General features: G+C 37.9%; 1 long non-coding RNA gene across 1 annotated transcript in view; it reads left to right on the forward strand.

Moving 5' to 3' along the window:
• The window catches only part of LOC109503432, a 148,030-nt gene extending 121,787 nt beyond the window's left edge, over nucleotides 1-26,243 (forward strand). Inside the window, exons 3-4 of the long non-coding RNA XR_006585041.1 lie at nucleotides 21,186-21,341; nucleotides 24,828-26,243. This is a non-coding gene — a long non-coding RNA (uncharacterized LOC109503432). The remainder of the gene's footprint in view (nucleotides 1-21,185; nucleotides 21,342-24,827) is intronic.
• Nucleotides 26,244-27,433: the final 1,190 nt, after the last annotated feature.

Below are 27,433 nucleotides of genomic sequence, written 5' to 3' on the forward strand. Positions count from 1 at the left end.
TCCCCCTCCCTGTTTTTATATTATTTTTGTTTCCCTTCCCTTATGTTCATCTGTTTTGTCTCTTAAAGTCCTCATATGAGTGAAGTCATCTGATTTTTGTCGTTCTCTGACTAACTTCACTTAGCATAATACCCTCCAGTTCCATCCACGTAGTTACAAATGGCAAGATTTCATTCTTTTTGATTGCCGAGTAATATTCCATTGTATATATATACCACATCTTCTTTATCCATTCATCCATCGATGGACATGTGGGCTCTTTCCATCCTTTGGCTATTGTTGATAGTGCTGCTGTAAACATTGGGGTGCATGTGTCCCTTTGAAACAGCACACCTGTATCCCATGGATAAATGCCTAGTAGTGCAATTGCTGGGTCATAGGACAGTTCTATTTTTAGTTTTTCAGGAACCTTCATACTGTTTCCAGAGTGGCTGCACCAGCTTGCATTCCCATAAAATTACCAAATCAGTTTCTTTAACACTTAGGGGGTTATTCAAATTATTGATTTAACTTTCTTTAAATTTTGTTAGATTGTGTTTTTCAAGGATTTGGTCCATTTCATCTAAATTGTCCAATTTACATTGGATAGTTGTTCATAGTATTTCCAATTATTCTTTTGATCTCTGCCTTGTCTGTAGTAGTATCTTTTGGTTCCTTCCTGTTATTACTAATTTGTCTTCTTTCTTTATTTTTTTGGATATTCTTATTGGTCATTATCATTTAAAAAATTTTTCAAGAACCAGCTTTTAGTTTTACTGATTTTCTCATTTTTCTGTTTCCTTTATTTCTGTTGTTATTTTTATTATTTCCTTCCTTCTGCTTCCTTTGAGTTTTTTTTGCTCTTCTTTTTTAGTTTCTTGAGGTAGCAAGTTATATTATTGGCCTGGGAACTCTGTTTCCTTTCTTTCTAAATATTAGAGAGACAGAGAACGCACAAGTACGGGAGAGGGGCAGAGGGAGAGAGAGAATCCTAAGCAGGCTCCATATTCAGCATGTAGCCTGACGTGGGGCTTAATCCCATGACCCTGGGGTCATGACCTGAGCCAAAATCAAGTCAGATACTCACCTGACTGAGCCAGTCAGGCATCCCTGAGAAGTTTCCTCTTTTATAATGTAAACATTTAGTGTGACAAATTTCTCTCTCAGCATTCCTTTAGTTGTGTCCTACAAATTTTAATATGTTGTATTTTCATTTTCATTTAATTCAATGTATTTTTAAATTTTCGTTTGAGATTTCCTCATTGTGTTACTTAAAAGCATGGTTTTTTTTAGTGTTTTCTGTCAGTTTCTATTTTTATTCCACTGTTGTAAGTGAACACATCCTGAATGATTTTAATTCTTTAAAACTTGTTGAGATCTGTTTGTGACCCTACATATGGTTTATTTTTGTATATGTTCTGTAGACAGTTGAAACAAATATGCATTCTGCTGTTTTGGGGTGGACTGTTCTATTCATGTTGATGAGATCCTGTTTGTTGATGTTCTTCTATATCCTTTGCCAAGTTTCTGTCTAGTAATTCTATCATTTGCTGAGATGTGAGTGTTGACAATCCCCAAGTGTAAGTGTCGATTTGTCTATTTCTCCTCTCATATCCATCAGTTTGTACTTTATGTATTTTGAGCTTTGTTGTCTGATGAATACACAATTAGAATTGAGTCTTCTTGATGGATTTTCTCTTTTATGATTATGTAATATTTTTCTCTATCCTTGGTAATTTTCTTTTTTCTGAAGTCCAGTTTATCTGATGTTTATATAGCTATTCCTGATTTCTTTTAATTCATCTTTGCATGGCATATCTTTGTATTGTTTTAATTTCCACCTACTTACATTGTTATGCTTGAAGTGTTTTTGTAGTCAGTGTATAGTTGGGTCTGCCAATCCCTATTTTTTGATTTGTGGATTTAGACCATTTATATAATGTAATTATTTTTAAGTTAAGGCTTATGTCTGCCATCTTGTTTTTGTTTTATGTTTGTTCTCTGTTTCTCCTTTCTCCATTTTTCCCCTTTCCTTTAAATTACTTGGACATATTTTAAAAATCCATTTTGGTGTATCTATAGTATTTTTCTCTAATGTAGCTTTTTGTATAGCTTTTTCAGTGGTTGCTCTAGATACTGCACTGTATATACGTAACTTCCTATGATCTGCTGGTGTCTATTGGTGTTAAGTGAACTATAGAAATCTTACCTCTCTTTTTGTCCCTTTACCCTCATCCTTGCATGGTATAATTGCCTTACATATTTCCTAAAACAATTAGGCAACTTTGTAATACATTAGACAGTGTCATAATTTTTCTTTCAACTTCAAACATAATTTAGAAAATTCAAGAGGAATGTAAAAGTCTATCATATTTACCCAGAATCTTTCTTTTTCTATTGTTCATTTGTTTGTTCCTTCTGTTTTTCTTTCTAAATTTCCAGATTTCTTATTTATCGATTCCTTTCTGTTCAGAGAACTTTATTTAGCCAGTCTTTTAGGGTAGTTCTGCTGGTGGCAAATTCTCTCAGTTTTTCTTTATCTGAGAATGTTTTCCCTGTTCATTTCTGAAGGATATTTTTGCTAGATAAAGAACTCTGATTTGAAGTCCTTGAATTTCAGCACTTGATAAATGTTGTACCACTTCCTTCTGGCCTTCATAGCTTCTGATGAGATATCTGGTGTTATGTGAATTATTTTTCCCCTAGAGTTAAGGTGTCATTTCTTTTCCTTTGCTTCTAAGATTACTTCTTTGTCTTCAGTTTTCAGAGTTTGAGTATAATATGCTTAGGTATGGATGTATTTGAGTTTAAGTTTAGTGTCTGCTCAACTTCTTGAATTTGTAATCTATTTTCTTGACAAATTTGAGAATTTTTCAGACGTTATATCTTTGAATATTTTTTTAGGCATACCATCTTTCTCCTTTCCTTCGAAGATTCCTATGACAAGAGTGTTAGATCTTCTGTTAAAATTCAAGTCCTTAATTTCTTCTGGTCTATTTTCTCTCTGTTGTTCAGATTGGTAATTTCTGCTATGCTGTCTTCTTTACTTTGTCCTCTCCATTTTGCTGTTAAGCCTATTCATTGAGTTTTAGAATTTTATTTTGTTTTATTTATTTTATTTTATTTTATTTTATTTTATTTTATTTTATTTTATTTTATTTTATTTATTTTACTTATTTTATTTTATTTCATTTCATTTCATTTCATTTCATTTCATTTTATATTTTATTTTATTTTATATAGAGAGAGAGTGTGTGTCCAAGCAGTAGAAGGAGAGAGAGAGTATCCCAAGCAGAATCCCAAGAGAGAATCTCATGCTTAGCCTGGAGCCCAGCGTGGGACTCAATCCCATGACTGTGAGATCATAACGTGAGCTGAAATTAAGAGTTGGATGCTCAGCTGACTAAGCCACCCAGGTGCCCCAAGGTTTAGAATTTTAATTATTTTTTAAAAATGCATTTGAACCTTCTTTATATCTCCTTTTTCTTAACTGAGAATTTGTAGTTTTTTATTTGTTTCAAGCATGTTCGTAATTGTTGAGGTATTTTTGTTATTGATCCTTAAAAATTCTTACCAGATAATTCTAACATCTATGTCTCATTGTCAGCCTTTGTGCATTGTTTTATCTCATTTTAGGTAAGAATTTCATAGCATTGTACAGTGAATGATTTTTTTATTGAATTCTGAACATTTTGTTTATTATGTTATCAGCCTTCTGTTCGTATGTAAATTTGTGGCATAGCAGGCACACTCTGATACCATTCCAGTGGGGAAAGAGGGGTGTCATGTCTTTACTCATGGAAGTAAAAGTCCAGGTTACCTACCTGATGTCCATTGACAATGGAGGGAGGGAATGTGGTCTTTGTTACTGACAGGTGAGGATGGGAGAGCAGGCTCTTTTCTTTCTTCCTTCCTTCCTTCCTTCCTTCCTTCCTTCCTTCCTTCCTTCCTTCCTTCCTTCCTTCCTCTCTTTCTCTCTTTCTCTCTTTCTCTCTTTCTCTCTTTCTCTCTTTCTCTCTTTCTCTCTTTCTCTCTTTCTCTCTTTCTTTTTAAATAGGTTCACACTCAACATGGGGACCAACATGGGGCTTGAACTCACTACCCTGAGATCAAGATCTGAGCTGAGATCAAGAGTCAGATGATTTACTGAGTGAGCCACCAAGGTGCCTTGGGAGACCTGGTTCTTTAGTGTGTATCCACTAATACCACTCTGGTTGAAAGTGGGAGAGGTGCCTTATTATGACTCCCCGTATACTGTCAGGGGATTGGTACCTTGTAACTACTAAGTGTTGGCAAAAGACTTGACTCTTCACTAGGCCTTATCTGATACAACTCAGCAGGAAAGGTTAGGGGCATCTCAGTACATTTGGGTCTCGGTAGAAGTCCAGGGTTCCCATGTGGTCTCCACCGATCCCACAGGAGGAAATCTTGTTATCATTCAGTAGGGATAAAAGTCTCATCTTCTTCCTTAGTCTTCACTGACCCCTCCCTGGCAGAGAAATTGGGGTGACTTGTTACAGCCAGGTGAAAGTAAAATTCTAGTTTTCTCATTTTACTTTTGATGGCAGAGGTGTAGATGGGGTCATATTTTTCTGTAGTGTTTGGGTGGAGTAGAATTGTTACTGTCTGATTTCAGAAAAAAAATTTTTTTAGTAGGTTGCTCCTTTTCTGCATCTTTGGCTGGATTGGGAAAGCTTTTCTTGGGAAGATATTTGTCTGTACCTTTTGGTGTTTCCGGGTTGCTGCTGCTTCAGCACTCAATTTAGAATATATCAGGCAAAAACGAAAAACCAGAGAGGGGTGCCTGGGTGGCTCAGTCAGTTAAATGTCCAACTCTTGGTTTCAGCTTAGGTCATGATCTCAAAGTTTGTGAGTTCGAGCCCTGTGGCAGAGAAGGCTCTGTGCTGATAGCATGAAGCCTTCTTGGGGTTCTCTCTCTCTCCTTCTCTCCCTGCCCTTCCCCACTCATGTTCTCTCTGTTTCTCTCTTTCTCAAAATAAATAAACCAATTAAAAAATGTATCTATATATAAAGAAAACCCAGGGAAATCATTGCTCAAAAGTACCCTGCTTTCCGTTGCTGAAATGTTTCTTTGGTTCTAATGTGCAGATTGGCTTGCTTTTGTGCTTTTCCTTCCCTAGGGGCTTAGGTTTTAGCATTCTCAGGTTTTCTAGGTCACTTGCCATTTTTCCATTTGCTTTTCAATTTTTTAGAATTTTCTGGTTACCATCTCTCCTCCTAATTCCTTCATTCTTATAGATTTATTTCTAGAAATTATTTTATTTTATCAGTTTTTTGAAGGATATGCATTTTAGTTTTAAGGATCTGTTTTAAAGTGTAATTCTTCAAAAGTATTTCCTTTGTTTGAGGTTTTTATTTAAAATATTTTAGATCCACTCTCTCTATGCCAGTGGCTCCATGACATTGTATCCGTCAAGGATCATTAGGAAGTTACTTTAATGGAGGGAATTCATTATAAAGAATTCTTGACTAGATGTTTAGAACTGCAAAAAAGGATATTTTCAGCATGGTATCACGGAAATAGCAATTGCAACTATATCATTTCTAGGTTTAGGAGAAGAAAGAAGATGGAATTAGAACTTAAATGAATTCAGAAAGAACTCGATAAAGCTGAAATCCTGGCCTTAGAATTGGAGGTGCTTGTCAAATGGTACTGATGTCTCTAACCTCAGAGGAGAGGTCTGTGAGGTTGGTCCTTAGCCCACTGAGGAGGGAGGTGATAGCTGGCTCTTCTTGGCATCTCTGAGGGCACATAATAAGGTAGATTCTGCAAGTGTTGGAAACCCTGCAAAATGGATTCAGTTAAGGTTAGAAGAATAAACCACTATTGCTTGGCTGAATAAGCAAGGCTGGGGTGACGCCTACAGAAACAAGATGCACACAGGAAGCCAAAAATTAGTAAATGGGAAAGGGGAGGGCCCTTCTTTCATCGTCGTCATTGGGGTCCTCCTCTAACATCACTTACTTGTAGAACTCACTAGAAGTGTGATTTGCAAAGATCTGACCCCACATTAAGGAAGCAGATATAGAAGTTGGATTTGAACCCAGGAGACAATGACTTAAAAGTGATATAATTGTTTTTAGTTTGATCTGAAAATATTTGCATTCCTCAATTATTCAGATATTTACTTGTATTTTCAAGTTTGCTTTACCATATGATGCTATCTAATTTGCTTTTCACAATTCATTTATGATACAGAAGATGCAGTATTTTTCTTATTTTACCAATGTGAAACTGGAGCCTATTGAAATTAAATGACTTACTCAATCCCACAAAGCTGAGGCAAAAATCTTGTCCTCTGGATCCTACCCCAATACATTCAGTACTTTTTTGGATGAATTTATCTAATCTTATGGCCTAAATAGTGGTGTTAGCAGGTTGGGTCTGAGGACCCAGAGGGGTCCCACAGGACCAGTCAAATAGGATGGAAATAGAACGTGACTAGAAGTAAGTAAGAGCAGAGTTATTTGAAGATACATGGAGAGTAGATATAGAATGGAGGTTTGGGAGATTCATAAAGGAAAGGAGAAAGTCTCACCTTTGTTCAGGGTCTGGGGTTTTTACTGAGGATTGTGGTCTGGTATACGTGTCCTCTCAGGAATCCAGGAACAAGTTAGAACAAAGAGAAGGGCCCAGGTATTATTCCTTGGAGCCAGGGGGTCTTGGTGTCGAGATGTCTAGTGCTGGCCGTCTGGAATATGCATACTATAGCTTCATCTGGTCATTCTCACCTGATCCTTCCCTAGATGTTATCTATACTAGAGAAATCATTAACTCCTTGTCCCTTATAAGGAGGACATACACTATTTGTATTCTCAGTCATGTGTAAAGTGGGGGTGCAGCTCCTAGCAAGAGTAGAAGCAGGAAAAGGAGCAAAAGGCAGGTTTTTATGAACTCCTTCAGTTTTCTTATTTCTTTCTTTCTTTTTTAAGATTTTATTATTAAATAGTCTCTATACCTGATGTGGGGCCCGAGCCCACAACCTTGAGATCAAATAGTCGTGTGCTCCACCAACTGAGCCAGTCCAGTGTCCTCAGTTTCCCTATTTCAATACTTTCATAAATCTTTCCCTAATTCCAGACCATTATCCCTTTGTCTATGTCACATCTTCATTTAGATGCTAATAGGTATCTCATCTTAACATATCCAAAAAAAACTCAGAAGTTTCCCCCTTGAAACTCATTCTTCTTACAATCTTTCCCACTTTAGTTAATGGCAACCTTATTCTTATTCTAAGGCAAAGACCTTGGAGCAGTTCTTGACTCTTGTATTTCTCTCTCATCTTCAAGTTAATTAACAAATCTTGAAAAGTATAATTAGGTTCCAATGTCTTCTCACTACCTCTACTTCTGTTTCTCTCATCTAGGTCATCACCTCCTCTTGGATGGATTATTTCAATTACTTATTATTAGGATCCCTAGTTTCCTCTCTAGTCCCTCTTCTGTCTGTTCCTAAGGAAATAAAACATTAGGCAGCCAGTATAATCCCACTGCATTTTAAGTCAGAAAATTTTACTGTACTGCTCAAAATATTCCAGTGTTTTTACATTTTACTCAGAGTAAAAGCCAAAGTCAGTAAGGAACCCCACCAAGCCCTATCTCATGAAGCCCATTTGGAGGTGTCCTGAACAACTCCAGAGGGTGTCACCCATATAGAATACAAGGTGTCACATCATAAGCTCACCACCTCCTACTTTTATCCCTTTGACTTTTCTTCCTACTATTTTTCTTTTCATTTATCCTATTCTAACCCCCTTGGCCTATTTGCTATTATTCAAACATGCCAAATATATCTCAGGGCCATTGTTCTCTGTGTTCCCCCCTCAGAGACAGGCTTCCCCCGTGTATTCGACAGGTTTTTACTTAAAAGTATCACCTCAGTAATTCTTACTCTGGCCTATTTAAAAGTGCAGCTTATTCTTGTAGGCCCTATCTCTTTTACCTGCTTTATTTTTTTTATAGCACTTAACCCTATACAATATACTATATATTAGATGTTATTTACTTTATTTATTCTCTGATCCCCTCACCAACTGTAATGTTTCAAAGGATTTTTGATTAGTTTCTAATTGGTATGTTCCAGGACCTATGGCTGAGCATTACACATAGTAGATACTTGATACATATTTGAATATTTGACATATGATATAGTAATCTCATATGACCACCATAGTCTGTGAAGATTTGACCTCCTTCATATCAATGAAAAAGAATTTATCACTTTAAATTTTGAAAAAAGAATGAGAATCTGTACTAAGTTGATTCAGTGTGGTGGGGCACAGAATTTACAAGACGGGGGTTAAATTGAATTGAATATGATATATGTGTGTGATAGTAAATCTGTATCATAATGCCAAATTTGAATAATATTTGAAACTCTTATGGAAGATTGCTCTATCTACTATCCATCACAACTTAGAGCTATCATGGTTATTTAGTCAATGTGAATCTATTAAAACTATTTCAGTAAGGAAGCTAAAGCACATTGAACTATTGGAACCTCATCAAAATAAAAGGCTTCTGCACAGTGAAGGAAACAATCAGCAAAACTAAAAGGCATCCGACACAATGGGAGAAGATATTTGCAAATGACATATCAGATAAAGGTTTAGTATCCAAAATCTATAAAGAACTTATCAAACTCCACACCCAAAAACCAAATAATCCATTGAAGAAATGGTCAAAAGACATGAATGGACACTTTTCCAAAGAACACATCCAAATGGCTAACAGACACATGAAAAAATGCTCAACATCACTCATCATCAGGGAAATACAAATGAAAACCACAATGAGATACCACCTCACACCTGTCAGAATGCCTAACATTGACAACTCAGGCAACAAAACAGATGTTGGTGAGACTGAGGAGAAAGAGGATCTCTTTTGCAATGCTGGTGGGAATGCAAACTGGGGGTGCAGCCACTCTGGAAAACAGTATGGAGGTTCCTCAAAAAATTAAAAATGGAACTACCCTATAACCCAGCAATTGCACTACTACCTAGGTATCTATGCAAGGGTACAGTTGTGCTGTTTCAAAGGGGCACATTCAAATGCACCTCATTGTTTGTAGCAGCACTATTGACAATAGCCAAAATATGGAAAGAGTCCAAATGTCCATCGATGGATGAATGGATAAAGAAGAGATATAGTGTGTGTGTGTGTGTGTGTGTGTGTGTGTGTGTGTGTACACACACACACGCTGCAGTATTACTCAGCAACCAAAAAGAATGAAGTCTTGCCTTTGCAGGTACATGTATGGAACTAGAGAGTATTATGCTAAGTGAAATTAGAGAAAGACAAATACCATAGGACTTCACTCATATGAGGAATTTAAGATATAAAATAGATGGACATAAGGAAAGGGAAACAAAAATAATATAAAAACAAGGGAGGGGACAACTGTAAGAGACTCTTAAATACAGAGAACAAACAGAGGGTTACTGGAGGGGTTGTGGGTGGGGAGATGAGCTTTATGGGTAATGGGCATTAAGGAAGACACATGTGGAGATGAGCACTGGGTGTTATACATAGAGGATGAATACTGAAATCTACTCTTGCAATCATTATTGCACTATATGCCACTAACTTGGATATAAATTAAATAAAAAAAAAAATAAAAATAAAGAAAGCTAAAGTATTGCCCTATTGAAATACTTTCTACGAGACTAGTTTTTGTATCTTAAAAAAAGTGTACCTACACGCAACTTTGTAATGCATTAGTAAAGAAAAGAAATTAAGAAAGAAAAATATTTGGGGCCAAAAATATATATATACCGCTAGGAAATTGAACATATTGACAAAGCTGTGGTTTGGCATTGACTTTAATTTTTGGTCTTTAAGGATTACTAACAGAATGAAGTAAAAAGTTTCATTGCACTTCTTTTACAAAGACACATTTAAATAGAATGACAAAATGCAATGCAAACTTCAAGGTGAACTTTAGAATTACAGGATGTTACCATGAATTGATGTACCAAGCTTGTTAGCATTCCCAGCCCCATCTCTACATAAACAATATTACTTCTTGTCTTGTGATTCTGGAATTGTTTAATTGAAAATGTGTGGGCCCTCTGTCTTGAATGGGTTACAAAAAATAAAGGAAACAATGAACTATAGAATGCATTATCATTTTCCTGTTGATAGAATCAAGCATATAAAACAGCCCCAAGTAGAAAATATATAAAAACCCATATTTTGGGTTCAGAAATAGGGAAAATAGATAGAATAAGCTGGACAAATGTGTTCAGGATATCACAAATAAGACATCATGAAGCATCCAGCATGCTTAGGTGTGGCACTATTACAGGACTTAACGCTAGCAATTCGTATCAAGCAAAAAGTTAACACTGGAAAATAAATTCCTCTGACACTATCTTTGTAACTACACTCATGGTGTAACTTGTATTTCTTAAACTGTTACTCGTTTGATAAGGCTAATTTAATAAGAGAGAAATCCACCAGAAAGAAATGCATAGTAACTGAAAAATGAGATAATTCATGTTTTGGGGAAGGTAGGAAATGAGTAAAATTACTGCTGAGAGGGTTCACCGGCTTCAGGGAATGTTCTTTTTTACAGTGTTGTTGGCAGATGTGCATTGTAATGAGTGTGCTAACCATGTCAGTTTTCACTGACCTGGCTTAAATATCATAATGTGAGAGCTTTGCCTTGCTAAGAGAAAGATGCTGCAGCGCCTAGGAAAAGCAGGGGTTTTATCTGCTAGTAGGAAAGGCACAGTCTTGCTTGTCTTTCTCATGTTTGTAAGAGGCTTTAGAAAAGGGTTTGGCAGGGCCAAATGAGAGGGAAAAAATCCTTTGACTGCAGACACCTTTTCTTTGTTCAGTTTGTGATGAATGGTACACCTGTTACACATGGTTGCTTCTCAGAAACGTGTTAGCATTAGGTGCTGATAATCAGTAGAAGTTCTGTATCCTAGCATCTTTTAAAACTTCTTATTCGATTTAATAGCAGATACAGTTGGTCTATCCTTTTCTTCAAATTTTTAGTTCAGCTTAATTTAATTTTTCTAAGTACTAGTAGCTTAAGTCCCACAATATAAAACAAAAGTGAGAGTCTCTATTTTTCTAATTGATTTTTATATTTTACTTTCTGCATATGGCAATACAAAGGGTTCTTCCTCTCTAGGTCACAGTCCTGCTTATAACTATTCATGAGGAACTAGAAACAGGAGTAGATGAAGATTACAACTGGACAGAGAAACCAGCTGGGAGATGGTGTTGGAGGTTAAGGGTGGGGGGGGGGTGTAGTTAATTACCCAGGTAAGGTGGGGAGGGGCAGAGAGAATCTGAAAAGGGATAAACCCATGATTCAGGCTATCATGGAAATAGGGGTGAATCCAGAATAGGAGTCAAGAAATCAAAGTATCAAATCCAGGGGCCCATCCAGAGCCACCACATAGCAAGGATATGTACAAGGAGATTGAGGAGTGATGTGTACTGTAAATGTACTTGGTAGTTCTTAGCTTCTCCATGGATAGATCTGGAGATCCTTAAAGATATCCCATATCTTCTTGACATCAGCTAGCGAAGTAACTGGGATTCTAGCCCCACCCTGCAAGTCCTCCATCCACTCTGTTCCTTGTTGGGTGGATGGGGGAGTGGTCAGGTACCTTTTGTGTTTTTCTACATCGCAGATGTGATCCGAATGGCCACTTGGTGGTTTCTTTTAGCAAAAGCTGCTTCGTATTCATTCTCTCAATACCTGCTGCTTCTGTCCAGTTCCCTTAACTACAGTCTGCAGCTACTGAGCTTGTCTCTGTCGTTGCTGTGGTTGAGGAGACATATACCTTGATCTGTGAAGATGACTAATTAGTAGGTTTTTCAAGGATTGTTTGGCTCTTACATTTCAGTACCTTTTAACTACTCTTAGACCTACCTTCTAACGTTCGCATGTAAGTATCAGTTTGGGGTGCCTGGGTGGCTTAGTTGGTTGAGTGTCCGACTCGTGTTCTCGTTCAGGTCATGATCCCAGGGTGGTGGAATCAAGCCCTGTGTCAGACTCCATGCTGAGCATGGAGATTCTTTTTCCCCCTCTGTCCCTTTCCCACTCATGCTCTCCCTCTCTTTCTAAAATAAAATTTTAAAAAAGAATCAGTTTGATAAATGACTTAAAAATCTTATGTAGTTTCTGTAGAAATTGCTTGGCTAAAACTAGGAGGAGTCAAATGATGAAAATGAAACATTTATCTCAAGAGCAAAGTATAATGGGGTGTCCCCCCAAACTCAGTAATCAAGATGAATAATGTTTCAGAAATAAAAAGTTAATACAAAAAGTACCTGAATAACAAAATATCAACATTTTTAATGAACATCAGATCAGTAATAGTGCCCATGTCAAGTCATATTGGAAGTGGAGGTGAAATGGAAAATCAGGACTGATCTTATCTTTTATTCTTTATTGAAAATTTGTATACTTTGTTATAATGATCATTGACTTTTTTTGCATTAATTTGCAAAAATATTGCATTAAGATATTATTTATCTTGATTACTGAAGTTTTTTTTTTTTTAATCCTTTTAAAGTTTGTACCCTCATCAGGGTTCTCTCTAGTCCCACTGCCCTCACTGTAGTTCTGTCCCTGGGAGGTACAATACATTTATATATATTTTTTAAGGAAAATTAATAACTTCTGTGGTTTTGAGTTTCTTAGTCATGAATATGGTGTTTATTCAGGGCTTCTTGTATGTCCCACAAGAAGTATTTTGTAGTTCTTCCATGAAGGTCTTGCATATTTAAAAAATTTTCCTAGTACTTTATGGTATTGCTTAGTCTTTCAAGTGGTTTTACTTTTTTGTTATATTTATTTTATTATTCTTATTTAAATATTTATTTTGAGAGAAAGAGCAAGTGGAGGAGGAGCAAATAGAGAGGGAGAGAGAGAATCCCAAGCAGGCCCCTTGCTGTCAGTATAGAGCCCTACCTGGAGCTTGATCTCACGAACCATGAGATCATGACCTAAGCCAAAATCTAGAGTTGAACACTTAACCAACTGAGCCACCCAGGCGCCCCTATTTTTTTTTTTTTTTATTTAAAAATGGTTATTTTTACAGCTCATTCCTGTATCTACACATTTTTTCCGTCTTTTTTCCAATAAATGCATACTGATGACTTCTGTGTGTTAGACTTTGTTCGAAGTTCTTTATATAGCAGTAAATAAAACTAGTGAGGGAAGACCAAAAATAATCAAATAAGTCAATAAAAAGGAAAGGTCAAGCAGTATAGACGGTTATGAAAAAATTATAGTAGGGTGGATAGAAAGTCATTGATATAAAATGACTCTGGGTGGGGCTAAGAATGGGCTGTTGCAGTAAGTTATATATACTTTGAGACTGAATGTCAAGGAGACACATACCTGAATATCTAAGAAACATGAGTTAAACCCCAAAGGACAACTGAGTAGCATCAGGATGGAAATTAGACATCCTGGCCCTCTACATCCTTAGGTTTATCACCTTCTCTGTAAGTTGAAGCTGCTTTTGTATTCTGTATTTTCCTCATTTTACTTATTCATTAATTTATTCACTAAACCAAAAATATTTATTGAAATTTCACTGTGCACCCTTCTCATTTTTAGCAGTAAAGCATCTTTGAAAACTAAAGTGATATATTAGTAATAAAGACTTGAACATTAAAATTTAAAAAGTATCCTTATTATAGCACCTTGAAATGAGATATTTAGGTATAAGTCTTACAACATATGTTTAAGATCTGCATTTTGAGAACAAGAAAATACTGATGTAAAAAATCAAAGAGACATATGCCATATTCGTGAACTGGAAGACCCAATTTGGTTCAGATCTTAATTCTTCCTAATTTGATGTACAGAGTCAATACAATGATATTCAAAATCTCTGCAGTACGTTTTATATAAAATCAACAAGCTGATTCTAGAATTTATATGGAAAGACAGAGCCACTAGCATAGACAAAAATTTTGAGAAAGAAGAGCAAAGTTTGAAGACACAAAAAATGCTCAGCATCGTTATTAATTGGGGAAATACAAATTATAGCTACAACGAGATCTCACTATACATTTGTTAGAATAGCGAAGATTAAAAACAAAACAACTGACCATAGTGAGTCTTGGTGAAGATGTGAAACAACTCTCAAACATTGCTGGTAAGAATATAAAATGATACAGCTAAATTTGAAAAACCAGTTGGGGAGTATCTTATATAGTTTAAGCTACTCTTACTATATGATTCAGTAATCCCATTCCTGAGCACACATACAAATCATATTTGTGAATGTTTATAACTGTTATTTTCATAATTGCTCCAAACTGGAAACAATCCAAATGGTCTTTAACAGTATATGTCTGTCAAACTTGCAGGATCGATTTTCCCATATGTAAATCATGCCTTAATTTTAAAAAAAGAAAGAAAACAAAAATTATAGAAATACTAACACAGGTTTTGTGTGTGTGTGCATGTGTGTGTGTGTGTGTGTGTGTGTGTGTGTAATTTTTGTACCAACTTAGCATAGTAAGATTTGATGATCTGTCAAACTTCATTAAAGTTTTAATTGTTTTTATTTATTTATTTATTTATTTATTTATTTATTTATTTATTTATTAATTAATTTATGAAACCTAAGTCTGGAAGCCAGTGGTTTAGCACGGTGCATCTGAAAATGTAGTTTCTTTCTTTTTTGTGTGTTTATTTATTTTGAGAGAGAACATGAGCATGAGTGTGCCCATGAGCAGGGGAGAAGCAGAGAAAGAGAGGGGGAGGTAGAGAGAGAGAGAGAGAGAGAGAGAGAGAGAGAGAGAGAGAGAGAGAGAGAGAATATCCCAAGCAGTCTCCATGCTCAGCACAGAGCCCAGCGGGGCTCAGTTTCACGACTGTGAGATCATGACCTGAGCCAGAATGGAGAGTTGGATGCTTAACTGACTGAGCCACCCAGGTGCCCCTCAAAATGTAGTTTCTAGACTAGCATCAGCATCCCCTGGGAATTGGATAGAAATGCAAATTCTCCAGCTGCACCTGTGAATCACAAACTTTGGGGGTGGTGGTTAGCAATCTGAGCAAGTCTGCCAGGTGATTCTGACACACTAATGTTTGAGAACCAGTATCACTAGGTCTTTGCTTTATTTGGAATCGCTATAGTGTGGCTCTAGTAAAACAAAGGTATTTTTGAACTCCAGATCTTTCAGTGTGTGAGGCATTTAATCTTTTAAGTTCTGATTTTTCTCACCTCTAAAATGGGGATTTTAATATCTACTTCCTAGCACTCTTGTAACGTTTAAATAGAAAATGTCAGTAAAGTGGTTAGCATAGAGTCTGATACATAGCAAAAGCTCGATGGTGGTTAATTAGATTTAATTATTACCTGATTCATATTCTTGAATTTTTCCTTTGTTTTTTGATGTATGCACAATAAAATTCGTCTTAAGCAAGCTTTTCAAACTGCTGTGTAGCTACTGCCATTGCATTTATTTAGGCAAGGGACTCCAAATTCCTATTTGGGCATTTTCATTTTCCTTGGTGTTTTTCCATGTACTTTATACGTTTTTTTCTTGCTGTTTCTTAAACAAAACATTACTTGCAGAGAGAGACTGTATCTGGTACTTTGGAGGCAGAATATGTTTCCATTTTGCAGAAAGAGTGTCTTTGTATATTTATATTTTAACAGTCATTTCTTGGACATGTGCAAAAATGGAATTAAAAATTAATTTAAATGAAAAATTAACATTAACCTAAGGCAGAATATCCAGTAGCAGGTATGAATATAAAGCCTTGGTCTCCTAATTCACAATCTATTTCCATAATCATGTTATAAGCTTAACATGTAGTGTGTATATGTGAACATGTGTAACGCGCGTGTGTGTGTGCGCGCGCGTGCACGTTGATTGAAAAAGAAAAATGAGAACACAGGGAAGAATGTACAACCATCAAAGATGAACAGGTGATCTTTTAAAAAGTGCTATGTCTCAATTTGTAAACTATAGGAAAGTAATAATTTTGTGCCAGTTTATCAAGTTGGAACCACTGATTCCCAGGAAAAATCATTTTCTTTTTTCAGAGTTAGAGCTGAGAGGTACTTGATGTTATCCTTCATTTTCTGTTTCCTGCAGGTGGCAAGTGCTTGCTTAATTATTCAGGTGGTTCAGTAATGCAACCACTGTTTCAAATAGGAAGGATATTTCACCATGTCCCTTTCACTCCGTATTCTGGAAATGTATTCTCTTTCCCTTCATTGGGAAAGTATTGAGAATAGCAAATTTATTTCCTTTTTGAGCGTGTTTACTTATGCATCTGATTAACTTGAATTTGAAAATAAAAGTGGAATCTTTTGCATTGATGACTTTAGATTCCATTTGGACTTGTTCCACCTTGCATGGGAACTGCTATTATTCTGTAGTAGTAGTAGTAATATTGGGGTCTTATCTGACATAGTATTATCAAACAAAGTGTAAGGTCTTCTTGAGAAGAGAATTTATTTAGGGAGTGGTTGAATTTTCCTCCACACTGGACAGACATAAAGAAGCGATTTCTTTTGCAGAAGGCTTAATACCACTTGGGCATTTGCTTTTGTTTTTTCTTCTCCACTGTGGAGAAGGAACATACTAAAAAAGGATGTTTCTCCGAACCTCCTGATCAATAATAGTTAGGCTAATTTGTCTGACAGATAAGTTTCTCATTTCTAACTCACTAAGATTTGCAATGGTTTACCATCATTGAGGATCTTCCAGCTGTCTCAGGACCAGTTTTGGAAAACTTACTGTACACTCTAGAGTTTTTAAGAAAATGTATTTTTTCCTTTGGTGGTGTGGCAGCCAAGGAGGAGAGCTGGTCAGGTTGCTTAGAGGGAAGTTGTTTGGTACAGAGTGCTGGGAATTGACGGCTTTCCTCTTCAGTGCCTTTGGGATCGTCCTGGGCTTCTGTTCTCGGGGAGGGCATCCCCTTTCCAAGAGGTCCACAGCCACTGACTGAGCATGGCAGGACTACCACAGTCTGGCCATTTCTACACAGTAGGAGATGAGACTCTTCTAACGAACAGGTTTTGCTCAGAGCTCTCCACTGGGTTGGCTAAGTCAGAGGCCCATCTGTTAGCTAGTCTGAGGCTCTCCATGCCCAGCCTTGCTTTGTTTAATCTTTCCAAGGTTTCCTCATGCCCCTTGGTAATCCTTTGCTCCCACTCTTCCCCATCACCCCCTTCCAGGCAATGACTGATCTACTTTCAGTCATTATAGTTTATTTGCATTTCCTAGATTTTATACAAATTGAATCGTAAAGTATGTACTCTGTTTTGCCTATGTGTGATACAGTGTATGGACCAAAGTTCTTATTTTTGCCTATGGATATCTATTAGTCCACCACTACTTGTTGAATAGATACTTTTTCTCTACTAAGTTGCCTTTGTCCTTGTGTTTATCTTTACGCCAGTATTACCTCTTGATTACTGTTGCTTGTACTCAGTCTTGAAATCAGAATGTGTTCAGTTTCTAATTTTGTTTTTTCCTTTACAAAGTTGTCTTGCCTGAGGTGACTTTTTTTATTTTTAATTTTTATGTTTGTTTATTTTTGAGAGAGAGAGAGAGAGAGGGAGAGAGAATGATCAGGGGAGGGGCAGAGAGAGAGGGAGACACAGAATCAGAAGCAGTCTCCAGGCTCTGAGCTGTGGGGATAGAGTGTGATGTGGCGCTTGAACACACAAGCTGTGAGATCATGACCTGAGCTGAAGTCGAAAGCTTAACTGAGCCACCCATTGCCTGAGGTGACTGTAAGGATAGGTGCAAGGGAAGAATTTTTCTTCTTCATTGTTTCTTGAAGAGAATTATTTTAATTAAAATGTCACTTTTATAACAGACACCTAACCAGAAAAGGTATATGGATGGCAGATAAGCATACTAAAAGATGGTCTATATCCAATGTCATCGGGAAAATGCAAATGAAAACGAGATACTACTACATAGCAGTTAGAATGGCCCAAAGCCAGAACACTGCGATGTGGAGCAACAGGGGTGCACATTTGTTGCTGTCAGGAGTGAACAATAGTACAGCCACTTTGGAAGGCAGTTTGGTGGTTTTTGTTTTTATAAAACTGAACATTCTTTTTTTACATTTATAAATATATGTGCTTAGCGACTGAGCCACCCAGGCGCCCCTATAAATATATATGATAAATATATCTATATTTATGATTAACTTGGTATGGCTTAGCATATATAACATCAGCTCTAATAAAATATTATGCAACCTAAATATAATCTTGTCATAAGATGCAGCAATTGTGTTCCTTGGTTATTTATACAAAGAAGATATAAACTTACGTTCACACAAAAACTTGCACATGGATGTTAATAGTGGCTTTATTCATGATTGTCCAAACTTGCAAGCAACCAGTTGTCTTTTAGTCGGTGAATGGATAAATAAACTGTGGTACATCCAAACAGTGGAATATTATTCAGTGCTAAAAGAAAAACAGCTATCAAGCCATGGAAAGATATGAAAGCACCTTAAGTGTATATTACTAAATGAAAGAAGCCAATCTGAAAAGGCTACATACTGTATGACTCCCAACTATATAACATTCTGGAAAAGGCAAAAAGTATGGAGACAGTAAAAACACTAGTGGTTGGCAGATGTTAGGGAATGGGGAAGAAGGATGAATAGGCAGAGCACAGAGGATTTTTTTTTTAGGGTAGTAAAAATACTCCGTATGATACTATAGTAATAGATATATGCCATTATACATTTGTCCAAAACCATAGAATGTGCAACACATGGAGTGAATTGTGAGGTCAACTATGGACTTTGGGTAATTGTGATATGTCAATGTAGATTTGTCATTTAAAACAAATGTTACATTCTGGTGGGGTATGTTGTTAATGGGAGAGGCTATGCATGTGTGGGAACACACGGTATATGGGAAATCTCTGTACCTTCCCCTCACTTCCGCTGTGAACCTAAAACTTCCCCCAAAAATAAAGTAAAAAAAATCACTTTTGCAGGGGAGCTTTATTTGAATCTTGGCCATGGCATCCTTGAGCAGAATTGCTTCATTACAGTGGCATTTGCAATGGTAGCAGGTGCCTCTCTGGCCACCAGCCTACAGAAGGCTTGTTGAGAGAATTTGTTGCCACATACAGTGTATTCGGTAGTCATTGACTCAGATCCTCCTCGCATAATGTCTGAAACCTTAGGCTTCTGAAACACGTCCTGTCTCGTGGAAGAGTAGTGGGGGGTTCCCAGGCGCTGATTGCTGCCATCTTCAGCACTTTTAACAAAGAATATTCCACCAGTCTTCAACAGCTGGACTTGCAGTGCTGCTGCTCAGACCGTCTCCTGTTGGGACCGTTTTCCCTTAATTACCACTGCCACTGTCCCAAAGCCAACTGCTTCAAATAGAGAAACTAAACCCCAAGTGGATTCCCGGGCAGAGTGTGGAGGACACAAAGTTTTTCCAGAGCTTTGGTAACGGATGTGTGGAAGTCCAGCAGGTAAGTCTGAAAGAAGGCTGCTGGCAAGAATGTTAGAGTTCCTACTGGTGGCTCAGTCCTTTAAAAAGCCAGCTGGAGGTGGCAGGGGCTAGCAAGAGGGAGCAGACTCAGCCCTCAGCCTTCAACTGGCAGAATATTCTTAGAGTCATTTTCCCATACCATTTAGGAAGAGGAGATCAAGGATACTCTTAAAGCTGGCTGCTGGAATGTTTTATTTTTTAAAGTTTGTTTATTTTGAGAGAGAGAGAGACAGAGAGAGAGAGAGAGGGAGGGAGGGGGAGAGAGAGAGAGAGAGAGAGAGAGAGAGAGAGAGAGAGAGAGAGAGCGAGAGCGCACCAGCAGGGGAGGGGCAGAGAGAGAGGGAGACAGAATACCAAGCAAGCTCTGCACTGTCAGTGTGGGCCTCGAACTCATGAAACCGTGAGACCGTGACCTGAGCCGAAACCAAGAGTTGAGCACTGAACCACCTGAGCCACCCAGGCATCCCTGGAATGTTTTAGAATAAAGTTGGAAAGTAGTCAGAGCATCTGAATCAGCAAGGAAATCTGAGAGTGGATGATCAGTTACTTACATATGGGGATAAGGAGGTGAGAAACAAGAATAGATTACAGCAAATGCATATGTATCTGGTGAAGGAGATACATGGATCAGCATGGATTAACACAGTCACTGGAACTGATATAGTTTGGTCAGGGAAAAATACGTTTTCTGAATAAGGCATTTAAAGGATCTTTTTATTTAACACCCTCAGAAACACATAATCATATTCAAATTGATTCTGCAAACACCTAATCCCAGCTGGGCGCTGGGGATACAGCGATGAATAATATGTCTTGGACCTTGCCTTTCAGGAGCCGTGTAAAAGCTGGGGTGCCTCCTCGTCTCTCTCTACCTTATGCAGCTGTGTGGAGCAACACATGTGGGTTAGGAATGTTGAGTTCACCGGGGGCCCATTACTGGAGCTGGCCTTTATTGGAGACTTAGACAGGAAGCTCATTATGGAAAACCGCCAAGTGCTTTGAGGCCTCTTTTGCCTTCTTTCTCCTCCTTCTTCCTTTAATGGCTTGCCTGGAAGTTGACAGAGCATAAAAGCTATCAAAAATATGCTGCTTCATGTAGCTCTCAGAGAAAACTCTTTTTTGTTTACTGTGGGTAATTGTTCCTTTTCTGTTTTTATATCATTTAGTGCCTCTGATTTCCCAGCTTCTAGGAGCTGCCAGTTTTCACTCTTAGGGAAGAAGAAAAGAATGCCATAAATATGTAAACGAAGAGATAAATAGTAAACAGAAGTAAAACAGTAAAATGCTGCACACTTCAATTAGAGATGCTAGTTGATCGATGTGTTTGTGGATCAGAATTAGACATGCTTATGCTTCTCAAATTTTGGAATAAAATTTGTTTTATTTACCACAGGGAATTAAACCTTTCAAGGGACTGTTTTATAAGTGTTGGGTAACATTGGCAGATGGCTGCCACATCCTACTGGCAGCCGGGGCTTATATAGCTGTGGGTATGTACTGAAAGTGACTTCACAGGGACAGTTCCTCCTTCCTGGCCCCCAGTTTCACTTCAAAACTGCAAATCCCGTGGAACTCTAACCAGACTCCTCAGGAACAAACTGTAATTCTCTTTGAAAAGTATAAATAATAATAAAGGTAAATATCATGCTGTGCAGTAGAAATCTCCTCCTATCAATCATCTCAAAAAGGTTCTCCCCTCAGATTTACAGAGGTGACGTGTCAGATGGAGAAACCGAGCAATGACTTGACAAAGGACCTACATTAAGCCTGTGTCATGTGAAGAATTGAGCCGCCCTGGACACATTCCCATCCCGAAGGCTTAGCTGTGCAATGAATGCGATCAGCCGGTGTGTTAAGGTGACTTTTTCCCACCATAATTCTTCAAGCTTGGTGGCGTTAGTCTCATTTTGCCAATAAGGAAATCAAGGTGTAGGTCAGTGAAATAGCCTGCCTGTTCACTAAGGTGTGGAGAGAACTTCAGACCCCTGATTGACATCCCTGAACACCCTGTCTTGCTCCCTTGATACCTGGCTGTCTGCTAAATTTCAGAAACTCTGCACAGGGAAGATGCTATGTAAAGCCATTGTTGCTTTCCATGAAGAACTCAGCTGTGTGTTCCCTGGAACGTTTTAAAATATCCATCATTCAGATAAATGTGGCCATGACAGTTACTGAATCTTGCAAGCAAGTAAGGTCATAGATTTCTAAGAGAATGTCTATATCTTCTTCATTCTCATTTCTGAGGGCTAATGTATTCATAATATTTAATTTATTAAGGTCAATCCAAACTCCACAAATAATGTAGAGAGAATATAAATAGATTCCATTGACACGTATTCTTTCTACCTCAATTATTAATAAATAAAATTCAAATACAGATATTCTAATGTGATATTATGATTTGTGATTTGATTTGTTTCTGTTTAGATTTAATATGGATATTGAAAAATAAAACTCCTATAGAAATAAAATGTACATGATTTGCTTTATATTTGAACTATCTATTCTTACGTATCATTATATGTAATTGTTCACAGTTATGATAGTGCATTAAAAATAAAAAAAATTAGTAACATTTCTTTTTTTAGTTTTTAGAATTACACCCTGGGTATTAAAGCAAGTTGTTTTGTTTTGTGTTTTTTTTTTTTTTATTTAATGTTTATTTATTTGTTTTGAGAGAGAGAGAGTGCACGCACGCATCTGCGAGCAGTGGGGTGGGGCAGAGAGAGAGAGAGAGAGGGAGAGAATCCAAAGTAGGCTCCACAATGTCAGTGCAGAGCCCAACTTGGGGCTCGATCCCACAAACCATGAGAATCTGACCTAAGCCGAAATCAAGAGCTGGACATCTAACTGACTGAGCCACCCAAGGCACCCCTGTTTCTGTTTTCTTATGTTTATGTCTTCCTCATTTGATTTAGGAGCTTGGTCAATCACAAATTTTCCTTATTGTAATTTCTCTGTCTTCAATATGAAAATAGTGATAATAATTTTCTACCTATTAGAATGATTCTTAGAATTGATGAGGATTTGATTTTTTTGTATTATATATATAACAGCAGCAGCAAAAAGAAAGGAGAAAGTATGTCAAGTTTGTTTAAAACACCGAGTGTAATTGTTTTATTGGCAATTTATATTATAAAATATTAGAGATAGAAAAGACTACAGAGGACCTCTCAAAAATAAATAAACATTAAAAAAAAGGGGGGGGGGCGCCTGGGTGGCTTAGTCAGTTAAGTTTCCAACGTTGGCTCAGGTCATGATCTCGTGGTCCGTGGGTTTGAGCCCCACATCAGGCTCTGGGCTGACAGCTCAGAGCCTGGAGCCTGCTTCCGATTCTGTGTCTCCCTCTCTCTCTCTGCCCTTCCCCTGCTCATGCTCTGTCTCTCTCTGTCAAAAACAAATAAACATTAAAAAAACTTTTTTTTTTTTTAAGAAAAGACTACAGAGGTCAAATGCCAAGTGTTCAAATCCACTTTTTCCCTTTCTCTTAGAGTCTCCTTTTAGCAAGTGTTTCTTCTTTCTCTTTCTCTGTATCTCTATGTATGTATCTTCTGTAGTTAAAGAATAATTCAAATAGAAGTCCAAGGATACATTATTTACTGTTGCATTTGCTATGATATTAATTACCAACTTGAAATAATATTTTTGATGTCTTGCTCTGTCTCATTCAAAGGACCTCAAAATTGTGTGTATGCAAATCCACAACAATGGAAGGTCAAGTAGTTGCAATTTTAACCACTCGGTTATGCATGCAGAATGATGTATTTGTATTTTCTATATGCTTGCTATTTAGAAGAGTCGATGCTCAGTTTAAGGACATTCAAATTGCAAAATACAAAGTCAATGTTTTATAAATTATATTCAATGCAGAATCATCAGATTCCTTTTGCCAGGTGAGGGGCAGTTCAGTGTAGAGAAAAGTGCTTAGACACCATTTATTAGCTATTTGACCTGATTTTCTCACATGGAGAATGGATCTAATAAAATCTACATTAAGCTTTTTTGTGAAGATTAAAAATAAGATGTTAAATTAACCAATACTTTTTAAGAGCTTGTAATAATGCTAAACACAGTGCAAGGCAATGAACACAGTGTCTGGCATAGAATAGCCACATACTGAATGGGAACCTTTATCAATAACTTAATAAATGTTTCCCTTATGATTAAATTGTTTATGACTTTTGGTTTGTTTGTTTTCAGCAGTGCACTGGGGGTCCTATAAAGGCCTGGTAATCTTGTTTCTTTAGGGGTTTGACCTTGTAGTCTTGTGAATATTTACATGGTAGTTTCAGTTCTTGGCTAACTTTACTATATTCTAGAGAGAGTCATGAAATCATATCCTCATTCAAATAAATACCCATAAGCCTAAGATAAATCACAGTGGCCCTAATGAAAGCTGAACAGCCAAAACTAGCTCTTGCCCTTCAGGGTATCTTAAATTTTGGTATTTCATATTTTTGTTTATAAGAGAGGCTGTAGGAGTGTTTCCACTGTATGAATATCCTTTTTAAAAAAATGTTTACTTATTTAGTTTTGAGAGTGAGTGAACAGGGGAGGGGCAGACACACACACACACACACACACACACACACACAGAATCCAAAGCACACACACAGAATCCAAAGCACACACACAGAATCCAAAGCAGGTTCGGAGCTGTCCACTCAGAGCCCAACACAGAACTCGAACTCACGAACCATGAGATTGTGACCTGAGCCGAAGCCGGCCGCTTAACCGACTGAGCCATCCAAATGTCCCGGAATATCCTTTTTTTTTAATCAAACGTTGCATTTATAATTTAAAGAGTAGAAAAAGGAAGTGAGCTGTCACAGAAATTGTGAAGTATGGAGCTGATAAAGATGAATTAAGAGGGTACATTAGTGCCCTAAATGATTTTAAAGGCACTTTAAAGAAAACAATGAAAGGAAGGAAAATTATACCCTAGGTTCTGGTACCACAGTTGTTTATTCCTGGGAAGCAAAGTTGCCTTCTCAGCTCACTGTGTGCAACAAACATGACTAAATGAGGCGAGGCAGGCGGCGGGGTGTATGTGCTGACGGTGGTATTAGGCACTAGGGAATCAAATGGGTCAGATGCTTTCATGAAACTTGCTGCATTGTACTGTGCAGTTTGGTACCTTGTATCAAATTACGTGTCTCGAGCTATAATCTCTTTGAGGACACTATTTATTATATTGTTTCATTCTTCACAGCTTTCAGAGATCCTCACCAAGAACCAACTCTCCATAAATACTTGCTAACCAACGGTGTTCCTGCCTGACTGAAGACGTTAAACAAAACGTAATTTTCAGGCATCTTACGGCTTTTATTTTTTGTTTTCTAGCTTTCCTTATACATGCCTCAGGAAGGAAGCATCTTGATTTAAAAGCTGCTTGTGATGCTGCATTGGTAAGAATCCTGGGAGCATCTTAGCTCTGTCCTCTCCACACAGCCTGTCTTAGCCCATCCTCACAGCAGGCTGTTCTGTGACTTGCAGCAGTTGAATCCAATACCCTAACTGTCCTTCTGTCTTGCGTGCCTCCTCCTAATTAACCAATGGGGAAGGACTGTGACAACACTGCCTCTCATGTCGAATCCATTTATCTATTCTTACCCACACAACTTGCAAACTAGAGGATCCTGGGCAACTCCCAGCGGGTGCCTGGAGCATAAGGGAAAAATGTGTCTGGGAGGTTGTAGTAACTGCGTGGGCCCATGACATTAGCATGAGTTTGTGTATTGTTGGAAGCATGTATGCTGGGGTCGGAAGAGCTGGGTTCAAATTCTCCTCTGCTATTTGCTATTTGTGCTAAATTATTTTCTGCCCATCCTCCCTCTAATCTTTTTTCTTGATTAAAAATCTTACACAAAATGCTGAAGCTCTTAGTCTACCTGTGTTCTTATAACAACAAATTGAAAAGAGCAGCATCTGTCATATAGATTTGTTTTAAATGAAATAATCCGTGTAAAGTGTTTATGCCCTGTTTGGTGCACAAAGTGCTCTCATTGAATAGGTGTTTCCTATTATTGCTGTTCCTCTTCTTTCTGTATCAACTTTGCATTATAATCCATTGTACGGTCTTTATATGACATCAGTATATAGACCATTTTATAGCTCAATATCAGCTTTGCTGCCTCATTCACTGCCATAAGATCTGAAATAAATCTCCTTCCCTTTCTCTTTCTCCCTCTCCCTCCCTCTCTTTCTCTCTGCCCCGCTCCCCCCCCCCCACCTTATTTCTTGTTACTCTAGCTTTTGTAGGTTCTACAAATTTTAGGTTTAAGGTAACCCGGGTCACCATTTCCTTATTGCTTTGCTTTGCTTTGTGTTCACTACTCATAGCATACTTTCCTTGTGACTTTCTGTATTGGAGACTGTACCCTTGAACTTGGTGAAAAGTAAATCTGCTATAATCTAGAAGCTGCCATTTGTGTGAAGCTCTAGCAGTAAATGCAGAAACTATACAACTTTATAAATCAATAGAATTCACTTTTCTGTTCTAATTTAAATTTATTTTAGATAGTTCTTGGATGGGACAGTTTCTGAGGTCTTCAACTATTAGCCATCTGATGTTCTGAATTGTTGAAAGAGACCAGGCCCATTTCTCCATTAAAAAAATCTTATGATGCTAACACTGTCCTGTTCACACAGCATCTTGCTCAGAGTCAAGTTGAGTCAGAGACATCTGTATCCATCAAGACTGTTCTTTCTTTTTTTTTTTTTTTAAATTTTTTTTAATGTTTATTTTTGAGAGAGAGAGAGAGAGAGAGAGACAGAGTGCAAGCAGGGGAGGGGCAGAGAGAGAGAGAGGGAGACACAGAATCTGAAGCAGGCTCCAGGCTCCAAGTTTTCAGCACAGAGCCCAGCACAGAGCCCGGGGCGGGTCTTGACCTCACGAATTGCAAGATCGTGGCCTGAGCCAAAGTCAGACACTTAACCAACTGAGCCACCCAGGTACCCCAAGACTGCTCTCTTTTTTTAGGGCCATTGTGAGAATATCCTGCAAGGAGACCAGTCTGAGTTTGGGTGCCACATCATTTGAGCTTGAGAAAGATTTATTTGAGAGATCCTGGGAATGTCTGCTGCTCAACTCCTGGAAACCTTGGGGGAGGTAGAGATTATGAGCACCTCCTTCACGGTTGGAGCTGGGGGGCAGGCAGGAGCCATGGGTCCCTGCTTGCTCATCGCCAGGTAACTCAGACAGAATCTCCCACAGCCATTCACTGGACAATCCTGTGTGCCACCCACAAATACTTAATTATGATATGTAAAATGAATTATTAGACCTAATCATTAGTAGGTCATTAATTATCAGATCTCACAATGACTAATAGATCTAATGACAATTTATGAGATCTTAATAAATCAATTAAGTTGAATAGGAGTTAGAGAGCATGTGAATAATGTGGGGAAACAATGCAAGATACACTGAAAGCCAGGTACAAAGGCTTAGCGTCTTGTGACAGGATATCACGATCCATGGAAGGTTTTTTTTTTTATTTTTTTTTTTAACGTTTATTTATTTTTGGGACAGAGAGAGACAGAGCATGAACGGGGGAGGGGCAGAAAGAGAGGGAGACACAGAATCAGAAACAGGCTCCAGGCTCTGAGCCATCCGCCCAGAGCCCGACGCGGGGCTCGAACTCACGGACCGCGAGATCGTGACCTGGCTGAAGTCGGACGCTTAACCGACTGCGCCACCCAGGCGCCCCCTTTTTTTTTTTTAACGTTTATTTATTTTTGGGACAGAGAGAGAGCATGAACGGGGGAGGGGCAGAAAGAGAGGGAGACACAGAATCAGAAACAGGCCATGGAAGGTTTTTAAGTCATAAAATTGCACCGTGAAGGTAGCATTTGGGATTATTGATCCAACATCAATAATTGGTTAGCATGAGATGGTAAGAGTAATGGGAGCCTGTTGTTCTAGAGTCTGGACTGAAAGTAGCAAT

This window comes from Felis catus, chromosome C2 (genome assembly GCF_018350175.1).
Source record: "Felis catus isolate Fca126 chromosome C2, F.catus_Fca126_mat1.0, whole genome shotgun sequence".
Classification (NCBI taxonomy): domain Eukaryota; kingdom Metazoa; phylum Chordata; class Mammalia; order Carnivora; family Felidae; genus Felis; species Felis catus.